We start from the raw sequence: 19,824 nt of genomic DNA, 5'->3' as shown, positions 1-19,824 counted from the left end.
ACTTCACGGTGACTACGTCCACTTCTCATGTACAGTCTATGATACAAATACAAGTGTAGGTATAAAATGCATGTTTTGTACAAACACATGCTCATTTGTACCGTTCTGTACAACGTATATGCTCCTACAGTACTCAGAGTGCATTACTCACTATTCTGTCTTGATCAGCTCAAACAAACACCGGCTTGTTAAAAATTCTGGAAGGCAGAGGCCCGTGTGAGATTGTAATGATAAGGCATACACACACACACACACACACACACACACACACACACACACACACACACACAAGATAATGATAAGGCGTCAATTACAAGACTTTCAGACCAGATGCGAGCAGGTCCAGAATCGATAAGCAGTGGTATCCTGGGGGATATGTAAATAACACTACGCTACACAGAACGACCGCAAGGTTTAGAAGTGTAGATTACTATTAGAATGAGTACCAGAGAGATACAGAGAGCGACACACAGTGAGAAAGAGAGAGAGCAGTAGTAGAGGGAGAGAGGGGGAATAAGCCGAAGCAAAAGATGGACTGAAAGGGAGCGCCGAGAGAGGCATGCAGAGTGAGTGAGGGCGCAATGACATTAAGTGTGAAATATTTTGAGGAGATGAAAAAGCAAGTAAATATTCTTGAGAAGCACGAGAAGAAGCGGGTGAATTTCTCAGTCCACTGTGAGTGTCTGGTTTGGATATATGGCCCATTTGTCTCACTTCAGACACTGAAGAATTCTCTTCTCTCTCTCCCTCTCTCTCTCTCTCTGTCTCTCTCTCCACTTTTCTTTCTGTCGTCCTGCATGTTAACGGTGAAAATAATGTCTCTGTATTCAGTCTCACAACACTCTGCACTCATGTCTCACATGCAGACAAGCAGAAACAAACTTACACACACACACCAATGCACACACACACACACACACACACACACACGTCTCAGGTTTGACATAAGCCAGACAGAGCAATTATGGTCAATGCATGCGAGTGTCCCTGTGTCTCATCACCCCTGATTGGTTCAAACAAGACATCGCCTCATTGGGTCTGTCCCCATCACAGTGAACATAAAACAGGGATCGCATTTAGCCCTCTCGCTCTCAGATGATGGTAATAAATGTAGCCATCATAGATTTCCATTTTTGACCCATTTATTGCCTGGTTGCATACTGCAGTGTTTGGAATATCCTTCCCTGGTATGATGTCTGCAGAGATGTTGTAGTGTAAAATGCGTTGAATTAACTCGTCACGGTTGAATCTGGGTATGACATTGAATTCTTTAACTCATATGGTGATGTAGAGTCGGAGTGCAGTATTGAATAATCTAACAAAATGCTGTCTTGTCTCTCTGTCTTTTTTTTTCTCTCCTTCCCTCACCGGTTCCTGTTTTCCTCTGCGTCCGCCCCTCTCCTGCTGAAATCATCCTCAGGTAAGAAGAACATTTCCTATAATAATAGCTGATGCATCAGGTCTGATACAGAAATAGCAATATAGCAATCTCACTTTGCACTGTCCCACTTTGCACCTCGTGCTGCACAGGTGCAGCTTTGGAAATCCACAACCCAGATGAATTGTAGTTGGAAATCCAGCAGTGCTGTTGTAGCATTTACTCGGGCTGAGAACCCTGTATTGAACTGTAGGATAGAGAGGCTTCTAAGCTGTACATTTAAACAGTACAACTGCTAGAAAGATGCAGTGTTGCCTGTGTGTGTACTATATGCGTGTGCAACCCTTTGGCCTAAAAATGTGTTTATAATCTACTAATTTGCTTTACCAAATACATACAAAATAAATACAGAAAGTTGCACTTGAACACACCGCAAAGACTACAACCAATGGCTGACTATCACGTACGTCCTGCGCCTACATGAGAAGAAATAACGCCACACCAGCAGGCAGCGGTAGTCTGTATTTGTCATTCAAAACGGGAAACCAGAAGACCAAGGACTGCGGATATACAAGCTCTTTTTATGATATGTACATGAAACAAAGCGGCGGTTGCCGACCATTTTCACACCGCTCTCACTCACCACTTCATTCCAGATGGCCATGTCGTTGTGAAAATATCCGTGTATTGGAATGATCAGATGAGATGAAGATGAAATATGAGAAAAGCCTTCTGTGTTTTTCCTCTTGACTTTACTTGTTGGCTTGCTTTCCTCGTGCACTGATTTGTTTGAGCTGAACGGCCAATCAGAGTGATTTCTTTCACCAATGGGCTCCGCCACCAATTCAACATGCTGAATCGACCAAAAAAACTCAGACACAGGCAGACTAAAGCCGACTGTGCGGGACACATTGCAAAAAGTAGGCCGACAGACGCTCACCGACGGCCGACCGGAGTGTTATTTCCTTTAATGCAGGCGCAGGACGTACGTGGTAGTTGGCCATTGGGTGTAGTCTTTGCGATGTGTTCAAGTGCCACCTTTTGGCCAAGACTCAGGCGATGTGAGGTGGCGCAAAAATGGACTTCATCGCTGCTAGTTTTGTGATTTTGATTTGGTGTGTCTGGACCTTAACACCAAAGGCCGGGGTCTGGTTGTTACTGTAGGTTTAAGCTACTAAAGCACTTGGTCCCAGACATAATTCACTTTCTTTAACCATGTTGTTTTAGTTGTCTCATCATAAGCACAAAACCTTCATATACCACGAGCGAATATTGTTTGAAAAACAAATGAAATATGTTGACAGTGAGCGTTATGAAGATGTGTTCTGTATTATTAACATCTAGCGTTGACAGTGAAGAGTTACGCTGCATTACATTTTCTACAAAACCTATTTGATGTGCTTCAAAAAAAATTGATGTGACAGGGTTGGCAGCTGTGACTTCTTATTGTTGTACTGGTAGGATCTTAAATCCATACATGCATCTAGAGAGTTAATGAAATACACCTTTAACCAGTGGCGGGGCGAAAAAGATATAAAGGGCACCAGCTGTATGAGGTGGAGCACCAGCGCTAATACAGTTTTCTAGCATGTAGGGCAGCCTACAGTATATGGCACTGCATCATGCTTTCTCCATTTTAAGGCCACCCGAGAGGGAACTTCATCACATTTTCTTCATTTAAGGGCACCCATTGGTGCACTGCATCTTGTTTTCTCCACTGGAAGGGCAGACTAGAGGTCACTTTATCATGCTTTATCTACCATAGGGACATCCAAAAGGGCACTTTATTTTGTATTCTCTCCTGGAAGGGCACCGTAGAGGACACTTCATCTTGTTTTCTACACTGGAAGGACATCCTAGAGGACACTTTATCTTGTTTTCTCCACTGAAAGGGCGCTGTAGGGGGCATGTTTTATCTATCATACAGGCATACGATTTTGCTGCGTTGAACAGGGAGCCGCAGCACCCCCCCTGAGTCCACCAGTGGCTTTAACATACATAGAAAAAACAAATGAAATGGCTGTACACGTTTGCTGTACAGTATCTCCATCTTTTCATTGTTACCTTATAGTTTTCCTGCTGAAGCAGAACATATACTGTATGCCATGTATCCCACTATGTGATATAACCGGACTTTATGTCCTTCACATCTTGAACATCGTCAAAGCCAAATTCCTATTAACTCTGGCCGATATGATAGCACAGTATTGAATCTTGTTAGATGGCAGTGACAGAGAGATACAGATTTGTGATTCTCAGAGAAATGGCTTTGGACAGGAACAGTGGTTCTCGATCTCCAATTCCCCTCGGGGTGCGTTAAGTTTTTGTTCCAGCTTATCCCTCCATCTAGTCGACTCAATTGTGCTGTTCAGTGAACAGTGAAATGGACCTAGCAGCTCCTCAGTACTGTCAGGTGTGTTTGTTCTCTGAAATAAATGAACAGATGGCTCACAAACCAGCAACGGGTCATGAAGGCTAGAGGTGTGTGTGTGTGTGTGTGTGTGTGTGTGTGTGTGTTCGCTCGCATGCATGAAAATCCATGAACCTGTGTGTGCGTGTGTTTGTACACATCTGTGTACGTGTGCTCATGTGTGCATTTGTGTGTATATTGCTGCGTGTGTTTGTTTGCATTTAGGCCAGTGCAGTAGGTGTTTTGGCATTCTGGTACGTGGCTAAGCTTTGATTTTTCTGGCAGAGAAGAGGAAAGCGAAGATGAGGATGGAAAAAGGAGATCAAGAATTTTTTTTTTTTTTTTTAAAAGCAACTCTGGGAACATAGTTTTAGCTGAAAAAGAGGACACATCAGGGGATAATTGAAAGAAAAAGCAAAGGGGAGAAATGAGATGAAAGGTTTCCAGGTATGTTAAGGTAGGAGGGGGAGAAGAGATGAGACATATATAGGCAGTCCAAAGACGTGATGGAAAAAAAGAGAAGGGAGATGACAGGGAAAAAAAACGGAGGGTGTTGAGTATGATTTAGATAACAAAAGAAAGCGGTGACTGGATCCATACTTTAGGGATAAAGACAACATGACGTTAAGTAAGGAGAAAGAAAGAAACAAGCTTATTAAGATGATGATGTACACTCTTTAAAGAGAATGAAAGAAGAAGAAACTGTTGGCGGTTGCAAGGATAACGGTGAAAGTTGGTAGAACACATTTGACATCATTATAGAAAGAGATAGAGCTATGGGGATAAGAAACAAGAGAGGAGGGAACGAAATAAAAGGCACAAAAGGCCAACTGGGGATAAAACGGAAAATTGAGGGGGAGATGAAGAAGTTAACGCGAGACGAGGAAGGGCAGCATTAGGATGAGGTGCACAGTGGGGGGGTGTATGATTATAGGAGGTGAGACGGAGAGAAGAGGTGGTGAAGAATCAAAGAGACAAATTCCTACTCTGAAAATAATATGGTGGAAAAGAGGAAGGAGGTGGAACCACGGAGAGACAGACAAAGAGAGTGTCAGAGAGGACAGACAGAAGGTGTGAACGGAGCCCTGACATGAAGAGCAAGTGACCCAAACAGAAGTTTAATTAGCATATGTAAATTACAGCTGCCTCTCCTGCGCCAGCTCTCTCTCTCGCCTTTCCATCCTCCTTTCCTCTTCTCTGTCTCTCACCTTTTTTTTCTTTCATTACTCTAACCCATCACCTACTCATCCCCTTTCCCCTGGCCTCCTAATCTCTTCTTGTCTCCTCTCTATCCTATTCGCTCCGTCACCTTTTTTGTCCTCCACAGTCCCTTTTATTTACTCTCTCTCTCTTTTCTGGCTGTCACTTTTTGGTCTGGAGTCCCTGAAACCTCCGTTATTCTCACCTCACCTCATCTCACCTCGCTACGTGCTTCTTCTCCCTCTACCCTCTCCCCTCTCCCCTCTCTTCCTCTCCTATCCGGTCGCCTGGCAGATAATGTTGGCAGTTTGCTAAGCAATTGTTGACCGTATTATGGCACACTTCACTGGGATATTTATGTGGTCTGTTATCTAAGCCCCGTGAATAAACCAGCCAAACTGTGAGCTAGCCAGTCTGACAGCGAGGTAGCCGGCCAAACAGCTTTTCTACTGAACTGTAAGAGAAACCTGGTAACCTTGAGGTTATCACATGCAATACAAACTCTAGTACACACAAGTAACACATCTGACCTGTACTGATGCCATGATCCAATAATGCTGAACCATCTCTCTCTTTCTTTCTCTCCTCTTTCTGCAATGTTGACACCTTGCGCTACACACACACACACACACACACACACACACACACACACACACAGAGATACCTCATGCTACACGCACAAAAACACACATCTGTAGTCCTCACCTCCTGTTTCCTTCCTTCCTAACTACTTGGCTCACTGCCTAAACACACCTCTCATCTCCAATTTGAATCGTTTTTGTTACTCTGTCTGAATCAGAGTGACATTTAGATTAAAGCCCGCTTCACCTACATCAGCTTCATATGTACTGTATTTTTAAACACTGTCGGGTGAATTCATAAAGAATGGATTGTGGCGGCTGGTAGCGCCATGAATTGTGCATTACTTGCAACCGCTGTCTGCCCCGTCTCAAAGTTAGATTCACAAAAGAAATATTACAGCGCAAACACGCCCATAAAGTTTTGCAGCTGAGCGCAATTTGCCCTTTTTTGCATCTGATTGCAATTATCCATGTGGTAAAGTATAAATTTTGCCTTTGCGGCAAGAACACAGTAAGCAGGACAATGGCAGAGAGAAAAAGAAAAATGTAATTTTCAGACCGCAAGCTACAACGAGGTGCAGAGGCATTCCTCAAAACTTCAGGCTATGAATTTAAATGTGAAGGAGAGAAACCGCATTTGGGTCCAGCGGTATAAATGGGATTCAGTTACCACCAACTCTCTGAAGATGCTAATAATTTCACTGTAACTGTGTGTGGCTATTAGCGCTAATCTTTGTGAAATCATTTGCATAGAAAAGGGACCAATTTTACGCCAAATGTATGTATATTGCCTAATTTAAATACATGCAGGAGCACCGAGACTCTGTTTTCTTGGCAGCGCAGCTATGGGTGTATTTCACCCTTTGCGGGTGCTCTGAGAATTGTTTCTTTTTGTCTTATTAGCAGGATTAGCAGCCGCAAAAGCCGTGCGATCCTTTTGTGAATTTGCCCCTATGTGTTAATTATAACCACTGCTATATTCTCTGATGCATGTACATATTCATTCTCTTTTGTTATGCGTTCAATAACTCTGTTTTGTTGCTGTAGATGTACTGATAATTAGGGATGGGTACTGAGGACCAGTCTTAAATTGGTACAGCTTCCTGATTTGTCAGAACCGTAATACCGAAAACTCCTGCAGCAGTCGGCACTAGTATCAGTAGTTGAATGTTATTCATTTGTTAGTTTAACAGTTGGCTCTTTCAGTTTGCCAAAATAAACTTTTCCCTATAGCCTGATGTTGATGTGTTAACATTGTGTGACTTGTTGTTTACACTGGATAGCCTGTAGGTACTGCATACAAGTTCAAATGCTATGAATGCTATGAGTTTTTGCATGTAATGAGAGTAACTCTGGCGACCTTATGTAAAACACAAAAACATGTAAATCAACTTTTATTGTCGCACATTGTACATAACACAGCACACAGTGAAATTTAGCTTCTGCATTTAACCCATCCTAGTATATTAGGAGCAGTGGGCAGCTACTATACAGCGCCCAGGGAGCAGTTTGGAGAGGTTGGTGCCTTGCTCAAGGGCACCTCGGCAGGTACCTTTCCAGCTACCAGTCCACACTCTGTACTGTGTTTATGTGGGGACTTGAACTGGCGACCCTCCGGTTCCCAAGTCAAGTAATGACAATATGCCACATATTTGTTTGATTTTTGGAGCAAAGTGGATTGCTGCTAAACTCAATAATTTAACAAGTTAACCTTAATGTTGGTCCTACGGTCCTCTGCTATCAAAATTAAGCAGTTTCTGCTCTTAAATATATGCCGTGCTTATAGCTTATATGCCAACTTGTTTTTGAAGCAATGACTTGTGCCAGTAGTATTGATACGATTATCAGTACAGATATCGATACCAGACAGAATGATGATATCTCATCCCATCTGTACTTCAGCTATCTTCTTCAAAAATCTGACTACACATGTAATATTTATGGCTATTATCATACTGCTTCTAAAACTACTGGAGGAACACTACATATAGTTAAGTGGAACATTGTTTTGCAGCATCTGTGTGAGATGTAAACAAGGTGCCTCTAATAGGAATGCTGAGTTTTGTTCCTGCTACGATTGTTACCTCATCATTGTTATATCTCATTTGTGTGCGGACCCAGGCATCAGCCGCTCAGAGCACTCCACTGGGGAACCTTTAATAAGGACAAGCTTCTAGGCTATGAGCAACAGCCAAATAACCGTCACATTGCCATGATAATGTCTTAAGGTGGACAGTTTTAGTATTTATTTTTTGAGTTTTGTAAACCAGCTGATATTCAGTTTGTTTTGTGTATTACTAGCATTATGGTCTTGAAAGTATAGTTATGTTCCTTTTAACTACCATCACAGTAAACTGCAGAAAGGCCATCTCCAAGAGTTACAGCTAAATGTGTGCATAGATATAATTAAGGCTGGTTTAAAAATACTTTCTAAGGATACTGAATTCATGCACAGTAGATCTGGGCATTGGGCCTGCATCCCCGTAATTTCTCCTGCAACCGCTTCTCCATTAATGTTTGTCCTTTTTTGTTCGGTAAACACTCGCTCATTGCAGGCTGTTTGTTAAACAGCATCTCATTTTCCATCTCATCCCAGACATCAAACGTCTGTGGAAGCCCTCGGGGTCCTAGCACACTAAAAACCTTAACAAGGTGCACAGGCAGGGGAGGGGTCTCTATAAACACTCCCTTTGATGTCTGTGTGCTTAAGTTCGCTAAGGCAACATCATAATATCCTATATTTCTGAAAGAGTTTGTTGTGTTAAAATGATTACAGATCGCTATTTCAGCGGAACTCATATATTTGTGCTCTTTCCGCGGCCTCTTGCCAGAGCTTTGATTCTCCGCTCTGCTTTGTTCTCTTAACTTCTCATTACTGTCTACACTCAAAGAAGAACGGCGGATATGAGAGCTCTTTGAGTTACAGTAAACAGTATATTTCATTACCGAAGTGAGCAGACTGTTGATCTGTGACCTTTGGTTTTAAATTACCATGTGCTTTTCACTCCTGTACACTATAGTCACATTCTGTGTGCTAAAAAGTTCCTTTAAATAGTATTGTAGGGTGTGCATGCAAGATCCAAGAACACAATGAGGCTTTTTATTTAATTTTGTTAAATTATTTTTGCAAGAATTTAATCAAATAAAACAGGTACATGTATAGTCCAAAGATCATTTTATGAAATAAAGAATAAAGGGAGTCCCTGTTAGTGCTCACTTTAACAAAGGTCCTGTGATTTCTTTTCACCCCTCTGTAGCCTTGGCAATATGTTTTATTCAGATTTTCTCTCCGCAGCAATTTTTCCTCCTTTTTCCTGTCTATTGCTATTCAACTCCTCTGCTTTATCAGTTCCGTAGACTTCAGCTCAAATTGATGGGTGCTTTATTGGCACGACACAAGTAGAGCATACTTTGCCATGGCAAAGATTATTCATTATAGAACAAAAACAATCCAAACAAAAACCAATTGGTTTATTAATGTTGTCCTTTTTCGTTAATGCGTCAACCATCTTTGCAGAAATAAATTACATTCTGAATATCCACTTGAGGTGAATGGACTTTTCTTTGCTGCAGGACTGACTTGACTCTGGAAATGTTCAAGTTGTTTTGTCAAAGTAAATCACTTGTTTTTCTCTGAGTAACTGAAGCATTCGGGCTGACGCAGTGACTTTGTCACAGCTGATTTCTATTTGGTTCTGTAGATTCTCTGGAGTTGTCCTTAGTTGTGTTTTTGTTTGTCTCTTTCTCGCAAAATGCATTTTCATTCCAAATACGGACACTTGTTTGTCCTCCAGATGTCTTTGAATTTGCGTTGGCACTCGTGTACTTGCACATTCACTGTAAAACTCTACATCTGTAGGCAAAGCTTGTCCTCGACATTGCTGACACAAAATAAGTGACTTTTTTTAAGGTTGTATTTTTCATCTTTCTATTCCCCTTTTATTCTCTTTAGAAGCTAAAAAACCTAAACAGAGTCCCAGTGCGGAATTTAATTTATAATAAACTGTGGTTGCATCCGAAACCCCATACTAACATGCTATTTAGTATGAGTGTGAGAATTTTTAGTATGTCCGAAACCTTAGTGTGAAACCAATAGTATGTGAAATGCATACTATTTCCGGTGAAATGTTACAGTATGCAAACCCTGGACACTACGGCGGCATAATTATCCCACAATGCAATGCGGTAGTGACGACGATATTCATAACAGATGTTGACGGACAGCTCTGTAACGTTAATAATGCTTCAATTTAACCAAGTATAAGATTTCACTTGGCTAGTAGGCATAATATATTTTTAAAATGAATTCAGACTTTGATTCTCACAAATCATCGTTTTGGTCAAATGAGATTGGCATGGGTTACCATGGTTACACATATACGAGGTTCTCAGGAAGTGATGACATAAATTTCTGCTCAGTGCATCCGAAAAGATACATACTGCTGTTTATTCACACAAAAGTATGAGTTTGAGTGTGGTGTTTTCCCATAATGCATCTTCTCTCATACTTTCCCATTCACTGTGTTTTTGCATTTTGTCTCTCTCCTTTTACCTCTTTTGTCAGTTTCTCTCCAATATTTCCAAACTTTAAATCTTTGTATATGTCACTCTTCCTCATTCAGCGCTCTGCCTCAGTGTCTCTTTCTCTCTCATCTGTGCCTCCCTCTCTCCTCCCCTCTGTTCTGCTCTGGTGTCCAGGGGCCCGAGGGCGGATTTAGTTAGAGAAATGGTGTGAGAATGACAGAGAGTGCGAAAGGGAGGAAGGCGAGAGGAAGAGAGGAACAGATCAGCCATAACCTAGTGTCTTGTGAAGCTCTTGACGCTGATCCAGTACAGTATCTGATCCCGTGTCATCCGTTACCCCGTGCCATGAGAGACCAGAATAAAAAGCTGGCTTGAAATTGGTCCCAAATTGAAAATATCCCCTGCTTCCCACAGGACACCGGCTGCGGGACTCCCCATGTCATTATTCAGGATTTTACACTAAGTGAGGAGCCAAACAGCTCCAATATCAAAATATCTGGTGTCATCTTTTTTTCCCAGATAATCATTTTTCAGATTCCAGCATATGAATACGACATGAACAGAGCAGCCACGGACCCTTTGTTAGAAAATGATTCCAATGAATATAAATGTTGATGGTCTGATTACCATGGATGAAATGTAATTCACTTTCACGGCACACATCTCAAAATCTTTGTGAATAAGAGCAGAACTTTCTGCAATGGAGGGCAATGAAAAAAAAAAGTGTGATATATTGGTGCAGGTGATTTGCTGGTCTAGCTCTAATCTGCATGGCTAGATACCAGTAGGGGGAAATTGGGGAAAGTATGGTTGTTGTTTTCTTTTGGGTGTAATTTGGGTCATCAGACATGTTGGTGAGTTTGTCTTGTTTCACAGGATCTCCTTGATAGATAGATGCAGTTGAATATTTGACGCATACTTAACGTGTCTGCTGTATACCAACTGAAGACTGGTATGACCACTTAAGACGAAAGTATAGAAGCAAAGAGGCGGAACTCTAGTGCTTTTTTGACAATGGCGGCTAGATGGCGCTACGGTAGCGCTGACACCGTATTGGACTGAAAATGCCAATGAGTCCATAACCATGAATGTATAAAGAGACGTCTGTAAATCAGACGATAATTTTTTTTTAGGTAAATCAACTTCCCAGTACGAACACTTAAATATCCCTCAGTTAAATTATTATGTCCTAAAAGTTGTAAAATAGCCAAATCCAAAGTTATCTTCTCGGCATAATGAAGGTGCATCAGACCCGCGGGACTGCACCGCCCTGCACGCTCATATGACACATCTGGTTCTGCCAGCTTCCTGCTAGCTGTATGCGGCTGTAATAATGGATATATTGGCTGTAATTCATCACTTTTATTATCTTATAATACACCCATGGGCTGTATGCTGTAAGCCTGTACCGTGGTGGATGTGTTAACGATTCTGTTCCCAAACAACCGGCTATCGGCCAGTAGCTAGTAGTGCTAGTAGCATGACATCAACAAAATTTAATGTAGTTGTAGGCTACTTACTAACACGTAGGGCAAACGCACAGGGCACAACCTCTTATACATCCATGGTCTGTGGTCTATTGGACATCTATTTTGGAGAACATTGACATGAAAAAGTTTGAGATTGCTCTCAAAATCTGTGTGCTTGATTTTACTAACTTCCATTCATGTCAATCGCTCACTTTATGTTCCTCTGGGAAGCGGCCGTGCAAAAAAGTTAAATGAGTAAGTCAATCGTTATAATAGTATTCATATTTATAATATTTTTATTGTTCAACACAGGCCATTTCGGTAGAGACATTTACATTATGACAATAGAATAGAAATCATTTTGTTTTACTTTTGCGAGGCACTTTGTAGGTGGATGTTTTTCTGGTGTCCGATAGTCGCTTTCAGTCCAAAATGGCAGAGGTGTAGGTCTGCTGCGGGGCGCTGACGTTGCAATGGAACGAACAATTAACTTTCACTTCTTAGCAATATACGTTCTTTGCTATGGTACGTATGATATCTTACAAAAAGAAGTCATCATTTCTTTGTTTTCCTACTAACGTCAAACAACACGTGATGCACGTGTCAATTACATGCATACATTCTTTTCAAAATAAAATTCCGTCTTCACAGGAAACAACTTGGTTAGGTTTAGACAACAAAACAACTTAGTTAGGTTTAGGAAAAGATCGACATAGTTATTGTAGTGTATAATCAGCCTTTTTACTGTTATAATATATTTTATTTACTGCTGTGTAAAAGGCCGAAGCCTTTTTAAAAAACATGTTCTCTGTGCCCTGTGTGAACTGCAGTGGACTTCTGTCTGTCCTGTTTTGAGTGAAGAATATTACCATTTAATTGGGTCTCTGATGCTTCAAAGTTAAGGGAGTGAAAGAATAGATAAGACGATGTCAGAAGTGTATAACCATTTGAATGGGTCTCTGTTGGTTCAAGGTTAAGGAGTGAAAGAATAGATAAGACGATATGTATAAAAAGAGCATGTAGGATTCAAGGGTTATGATTCTTCCACTCTGCTGACTGGGTGCCTCATCTCTCGAATAAACAGACAAGGAACTCAAGAAATCGGTGTCATTTGCTCATTGAAAAAATACTACAATAGGTTTAGGAAAAGATCATTGTTTGGAGTTAAAATAACTCCGGAAGTGGCATAACTCAAGTACGGAAGTTATGTGACAAATAAATCACTTTTGACTTCTGGTTTCACACAGGACACGAACACCAGACACAAATCTGGTGTTTTTTGAACCGCCCATCCACCCCGACTTCCTCCCTCCGCTTGTCGCTCTTTATACTTCCTGGTTCACAATTATGTTGCTTACATACCAATGGATTTTGCGGGATATACACAAATTGCAGTGCATTACTTTTCATAGGTATGGCCACTAACGGTGTATGAGAACAGTCTGTGTCATTATTATGTAAGGTGTTTGTATGGTAATATCACACCTGCTGCCAGTCTAACACAACACATTGTATCTGCTATATTACCTTTGTTTTCTGGCCACTTGCAAAGCACCTACATTGGATGTAGCTGGTCACCTTTGAACCACATCCTCAGGATACTGGATGAGGACCGTGTTTGCTTTCGCATTTTGCTGTTTTCACTTTTATGTGAGGAGGAGAGTTCTGTGTGGTTTTGCCAATATGCCACATTACCATGCAAGAGGCTGCTGTTGTATTCTTCATGTTCAAAAGCATGTTTTGAAAGAACTCCTTCTTCAGCTGGGTATTTGTGCACACTGTGCATACACACATACCCAGGTGTGCTCAGTGCACACACTCATTATAATATATGGCCATTATCATATTTCTAATTTGCACCCGAATGGTGAAAGACACAAAGGGGATGAAGGGGACACAACACAACATTCCATAGCAGGGTCATAAATCTTGTGTCCTCACTGCCCCCCACTCACACACCCCCCAACACACGCACACACACACACACACACACACGTCTGTCAGATGTGCACTGCAGTAATTAGGTCTTTCAGGTTATGATAATGTTTGTGCTGTTTTCTGGTTCATCTGCTCACTGGTGCACAGAATGCCATTAATCACACCAGTCTAAAGCACATGCTGATTCCACCACAGCCTCTCAGTGTGTGTGTTTGAGAGTTTGTGTGTAAGTGTGCACGCCTCATTTGATGGTGTATGTTTTTCTCTTTGTACTGGCAGAGGCGAGAAATAGAGTGAGAGAGAATGAGGGAGAACGAGAATAGAGTGGAAGAGGGCAAAAGCCACATTGGGTCGTGAAAAAAACAGAAGTAATGAAGGTGATTTCCCTAATAATGTACACCGGGCAGGGCTTTGCCTATCTCTGTCTATCATCCGCTTTTTTAAAATTCATTTTACAAGCTCACAACCAGGGCAACTCTGTGTCATGTGACATGTGTACTATCAAGGGTGTGAGTTTCGTTTCAACATTGTTGGGGGATACATTAAGCTGAGGGTCTGGGTGTCCTCCCTCAGGACATTTTGAGTGTCAAACACTTAATTTTCTGCATTCTCGTGAATTTTTATGCACCAATTTTGCCTTTTCTTCATCAAGTTGTGGTGGAAATATCTTGGGCCCAATGAATCCACAAGGGTCTCATCTTTCCATCTATGAAATTCCAAGACTGTTTAGGGACCCCAGAATGGAGAAATATTCAAATACACCATTTCAGAATAGGCAAAAATAACACATTTTTACTGCATGCAAAAAACGGCATGGTTTTTACCCTAAACTGTATTATAAAGTCTGACTGGTGGGTACCCATAGAACCCATTTTCATTCACAAATCAAGTTCACGTTTCAAGTTTCTTTATTCGTCATATGCATAACAATTACAGCAAGCAGTTATTGGCAATGAAAACCTTGGGTTTAAGGTACCCTCAAACAATGCTCATTAAAAATGTCTATATAAAAAAAGCAAAATGAGAATCAAAGAGAAATCACCAGAACTTGGGCTGCTATAAATTGGTCTCATGTTATATCTCAGTGTTTACAGGAAGAAGCACCACTTTTCCATTACCAACAATTTTTTCAGAAAAAAAAAGAAAATAATTAGATTTCAAAAAAAGACATTTTTTGTTTTAACAGTGTTTATCCCAAAACCTCTGTTGTTAAAACCACAGGGGTTTTGTGATAACAGGGTGGCATGGGCTTCTGCTAAACCCAAGGACAATCTGACACCCCATGTTATTGTCCCTGTTGTTGTGTCTTTGAGCAAAAACACAAAATCTCTCCCCAGGAGTGCTGCTACAGTATGTAGCTGATCTTGGGCTCTGACCTCCCTGCAGAGGCAGGTGTCAAGACAATTTCCCTTCGAGCATCAAAGTAAAATATATCATTATATTTGCCCCCACTGGGCCCAATCATACCACATTGGTGTCTCTGGCTAATCGCCTTTCACACAAGACCACAAGATCGCGGAAGTTCATGCAGTTACCCATATCTTCTTAACCACAACCCCATGTACACATTCACTTAAAATTCAGGTTCCTGATGAGATTGTGTTAAGCTGAAGTTTGAACCCGTTTGTCGCATCAACAATGCAAGCGCACATATAATAGTTTGCATGTAGAATGAAGACTAAAGCGTTATCCATTATATACACACAAAATAACCTCTCCTCTATTGTTCCTGTAGTATAATTCTTACCGCCATAACTTCCATGTCCTGTCAATGCTGGATTGCCATTGGACAAGCAAAATAGAGGTCAGCATATCTGGGTTCACATTTCACTGTAGTGAACTATAGTAAACCTAGCAGATAATTAGGCCAGCGTGTTCTGCTGTGGCTCAGGCAACTGCTCAAGAGAGTACAGACACACTCACTATAAAAAATAATGACCATTATCTGTAACGTCCCCCCTGGGGGTTTGGGGTGAAAGCAGGGTTAGTTTTTTTTACAATAAAAAATAATATATTAATAATAATCATAATCCACAGTCCGCTTACTAGCTTTTTTCAAGGATTTCATCTACATCTTAATCATCTAAGTGGACAGAAATGGATTGGTAAGTGGACCTTAAATTCAGATTATTTTTTCTGAAACTAACTGTATTAATGTCAAGAATGAACTCTGGGTTCATGATACATTATGAGGATTTTTTTACTGTATGAAAGAATGTCCTCATACAGACACCTTCACACTGTCACACTTTTATCTCATATCATGTATCACCCTTTATCTTCTTCCATCATTTATCTCTACAGTAGACATTCATATCTCTGATACAGATCCCCTGTAATTACCCCACTGATAAAAGTACGTTTTTCACCAAGGTCTTTCCTTTGGTATCACTTTTCCTCTAGTGCCTCCAGCGTTAAAGACGGCACACAAAAGACACATTGAGCACCTTTTGTCGCTCTTAATTTGTTGTTAACATGTTTTTGAATAGCTTTTTTTTCTGCCATCATTTTTATTGGATTGAAACATGTATTTTCCAGCCTACGAGGAAGGTTACCGATAGGCAAGGACACGGTTTTATAATAAAACTAATATCATGGCATTACTCTCTTAGGACATAGTCTCTATTCTTAAGTGTAGTCATTTGTTTAGAGTGCAGAGAGTGGAAAGTGGTTGTACAGCATACCGGATTGTCCAAGCGAGCACGGAGATATCAATGGCCATGGAAAAAAAAATACTCCACCTAATCCACCTCAATTCCATTAAATCTCATCTCTAAATGTGGAACTCTGTTACAATGAAAGTCATGCCCTCATCAGTTCACGTCATGATAAAGCTACAGTTTAAAAGTTGGGGAATGATCAACTATTAGATGTTACAGTACATGATCGGAAAGTGCCATCATGTAACATGACATCAAGTGCGTATACATCCAGCTGTTTTTATGTTCAATTTGTGCATAAAAACAGCTGGATGGAAATGCTGAAAATTCTAAATATTGTAAAAAAGGTTTTACACTGAGGTGGATCGATAAAAGCAAAATGCGACAATGGAAATGGACTTAGCGAATTAATCATTGACTTACATGAAGCACGTGACTTAAACATTCACTCAAGCTTCTGCTTCACTGAGGAGACTAAAAGTATGAAAACATTGCATCTGCGTGGAGCAATGAGGAGACTATAGTGTTCCTCAAATTAATACATGAAACAAACCGAAATGCCATATTTCCATCACGTTTTCAACATTGTTTTCCACCGCTGGAGATCTAACCGGCACTCTTCCTCTGCAATGGTATAATGGCACCCGACAGGAGAATATTGGCCACCAACTCTTTATCTTGATGCGCTCAACCAGCTCGTCCTCATTCCCAGGGTGTCAGATGCCGAGGCTTTGTCACAGCCGTTGGCGTTCGAAACCGCCGCACAAGGCACCCTTAAGCGTCTGTATGAGAAGCACCGGGCTTTCTGTGAACTAAAAAGTAAACCCATCCGTGGCAACAGTAAACGCTCAGAGGAAGTGCGCTGGGAGTGACTGTGGCCGTAAGGCATACACCTCGTTTTTCAACAACTGTAGTAGTTTTAAGCCCAACCATGTTTTTTTTTTCCTAAACCTAACTGTTTTTGTTGCCTAAACCTAAAGTGACACCAAAGGGCGCGACAAAGCGGCAGTAGCTAATGTGACGAGTTGGGATGAGAACGTGTTGACTCAACTTCTAATTTCAGCACAACGGTAGTGGATGGAAACATGCAACGTTCAATTGCATTTTCTTTTGTAGATTTTCTGTAAATTCAGTTGAAATCTGCACTACATTCGGATGGAAAACTAGCTATATACATTCTGTGTTAATATAACTAAGTTTTTTTTCCCCAGCATATTATAAAAGTTCACATCATTCACCGTACATTTGCAGGCAAATATCTGTTGTGACTACCTTTCCATCTGCGTTAAGAGTGCCTGTAACACAAATACATTAAATCTACTAAACTGCAATTAACCTGTAAACGTTTTAAGTGAAACTCTACACTCTTGAACATGCCCATTATTTAACTTGTTAACAGAAGTTCATAGCATTTCAACACATGGATGATGGATTTATTAATATTGGTCTGAATGTACACCATCTACAAGCACATATAAACTCCACCTGCCAGCTCTCTGAAAACAATAGTATTGGCTCACTCAGCTGTAGTCCATTACCTCTGAGCTTACAAGGCTGAATCACTTAAAAGCCATTCATCAGCTCTCTGACAGGGCAACCTACTGCAAACAGATTCAGTCATGCAGTGAATCTTCTCTGGTAGCCCCCCCACAACATTTCAACTTGTGACCTCAGCGTCCACCTGCACAGAGGCTCTTTCATCATACAGCACGTCTTCTTTATGGCTCACTCAGTCACTCACACACTCACACACATGCAGACTTAACATAACTCACTTAGTGTGCACGCAAATGTACACACTCGCACACACTTAAAAGCCTCATCACCTTTGACCTTGTGACCCCAGTTAACTAACTAACCTCTTGTTATTTCCCCCGTTCACTGCGCCTCTTTGTGTGGGGCCTCGCTGAAAGGATCCAGTCATGCAGCACTGGTCGCCCCGGGGCAACTTCAGCTTCCAACCTATCAACGTATCCATACATCTTTTTCTTCTACACCGATCCACGTATAAACACAGTGACTCAGTCACTCGTTCACTTGAGGATTTGAACTTCTAACCTTTTTGGTTTGCTCAGCCGTGTGGCCATTTCCTGGCATGTCTATACTCTCTGATGGCCTTTTATGCTGTTAATGTTAATTTAAAGCCCAGAAGGCAGGATGCAAAGGAGCAACAAGCACTTAGCAATTCTATATTTGAACTTGATCTTGTTTGCATGCGACCGTGTAATGCATAATGAAAGCAGCATATACAGAAGCTTATAAAGGAAAACAGCTCATATCCACTCATCTTCCAGAATAGTTTGTTGAGAGTCATTGACAGATCTTCAGGTATACGATAGCCCTGTAGGACATGTTTAAGAAATGAAATCACTGTTTCCGTATTTAAACTCTTGACCTTCTTGTTTATGTATGACCATGTGTTACTAATGCAGAGGGTCCCTCAGCACTATGACCGGGCTGTTAAGAATCTGCTCCCCAAACTAGTCAAGTAAAAGTTAATGATGCATATACAGTTAACTCCTTTCCATATGAACTCCGTCTGAACTTAATACTTTGCTGGGATCTATTTTCTGACCAGCTAATATGAGATTTTGTAAATACATAATTAACCGCACAGTGACTCTGTGTTAAATGGAATTAAATTGTGTTTCAGAATAGCCTGAAATGGAAATGAATCATGGAAATGAATCCTAGAATTGAATCACCCAAGATTGAACGCACAACCTCTAGCCATGTTTCCACCACAGTAGTTTTCCTAATGTTCAGTGATGTACTAATATCTTTACCTTAGCCTTTTCACCACCTGAAGTCTGATTAAGTTTGATTAATTTACTGCTATGCTGTCTCGTATTGTAAAAACAGGAGGTCATTTTTTTGTTTTGAGATGGGATGACTTGTAGCATGGTTGGCGGGTTTTTACCGATATCAAATTGAATTGGGAGAGATAATATAGGTCTCATAACTGCTTCCTAAAGTTGAAAAGAACTTGTTCTGAACAGCTTCAATGTCCCTCCCTGTTGCCTTTTTAATAACGCTTTGATGGACATTCTTTTTTATTAATATTTCACTCCCACAGCTAGGATTTTTAGGTTTCTCCAATATAATTGAGTTAAAGCTTTTGCCACAGAAACTTTATCTTTTGATCAGTCCAGGTCCAAAAAGAAATCAGAGAAAGCATCAGTCATAGAGCAGCCCTTACTGAAGAGCATGAAAACAAGGAGCCACAGGGCAACTCCTCTCCTTTTTAAGGCTGGTCCCCCTTCACTTATGACACCACTCTGCTGCCCCAAGTGCTTAGGAAAGATAAAAAGGGAAATATTTCAGAGTAAAGTCGAGATATCTCTTCAAGGTGGAGCGACTTTGCTGGCAGAAGTTACTTATTATTCCCCCTGCTTCTTGAAAAACATTTTGTAGTCTCACTGCCGGCTGCCATTTGAGCTTGTGAAGTCTCTCACAGCTTTGAACTGTGTACCCGTGCCTCCGAGCCTCGCCATTGTTTGTGCGCTCACCAGCATCAATGGGTTGCATCTGGGCCACATGTCAAAATGGTTAGCGATCAACCACCAGTCAACAAACCAATGACACAACAGGGCAGCTCAGGCACTCCTATAGCGTGCATGTTTACTCGCACCAACATGAGTCTATGTGTTTCTCTGGGGAGTCC

At 41.1% G+C, this 19,824-nt stretch overlaps 1 protein-coding gene and 1 long non-coding RNA gene across 3 annotated transcripts in view; one reads left to right on the top strand and one right to left on the bottom strand.

The window, feature by feature from the left end:
- LOC119492548 overlaps nt 1-6,112 on the bottom strand; it is a 7,833-nt gene extending 1,721 nt beyond the window's left edge. Inside the window, exons 1-2 of the long non-coding RNA XR_005207808.1 lie at nt 5,968-6,112; nt 1,019-1,028 (exon numbers count right to left, since the gene is read on the bottom strand). This is a non-coding gene — a long non-coding RNA (uncharacterized LOC119492548). The remainder of the gene's footprint in view (nt 1-1,018; nt 1,029-5,967) is intronic.
- Nucleotides 1-19,824, top strand: part of LOC119492547 (netrin receptor UNC5C-like) — a 232,737-nt gene that overhangs the window by 77,314 nt on the left and 135,599 nt on the right. The window lies entirely within an intron of this gene.

This window comes from Sebastes umbrosus, chromosome 8, assembly GCF_015220745.1.
Source record: "Sebastes umbrosus isolate fSebUmb1 chromosome 8, fSebUmb1.pri, whole genome shotgun sequence".
Taxonomy (NCBI): domain Eukaryota; kingdom Metazoa; phylum Chordata; class Actinopteri; order Perciformes; family Sebastidae; genus Sebastes; species Sebastes umbrosus.
The sequence above is the reverse complement of the archived record's forward strand: the minus strand, read 5'-3'. Positions and strand labels throughout refer to the sequence as shown.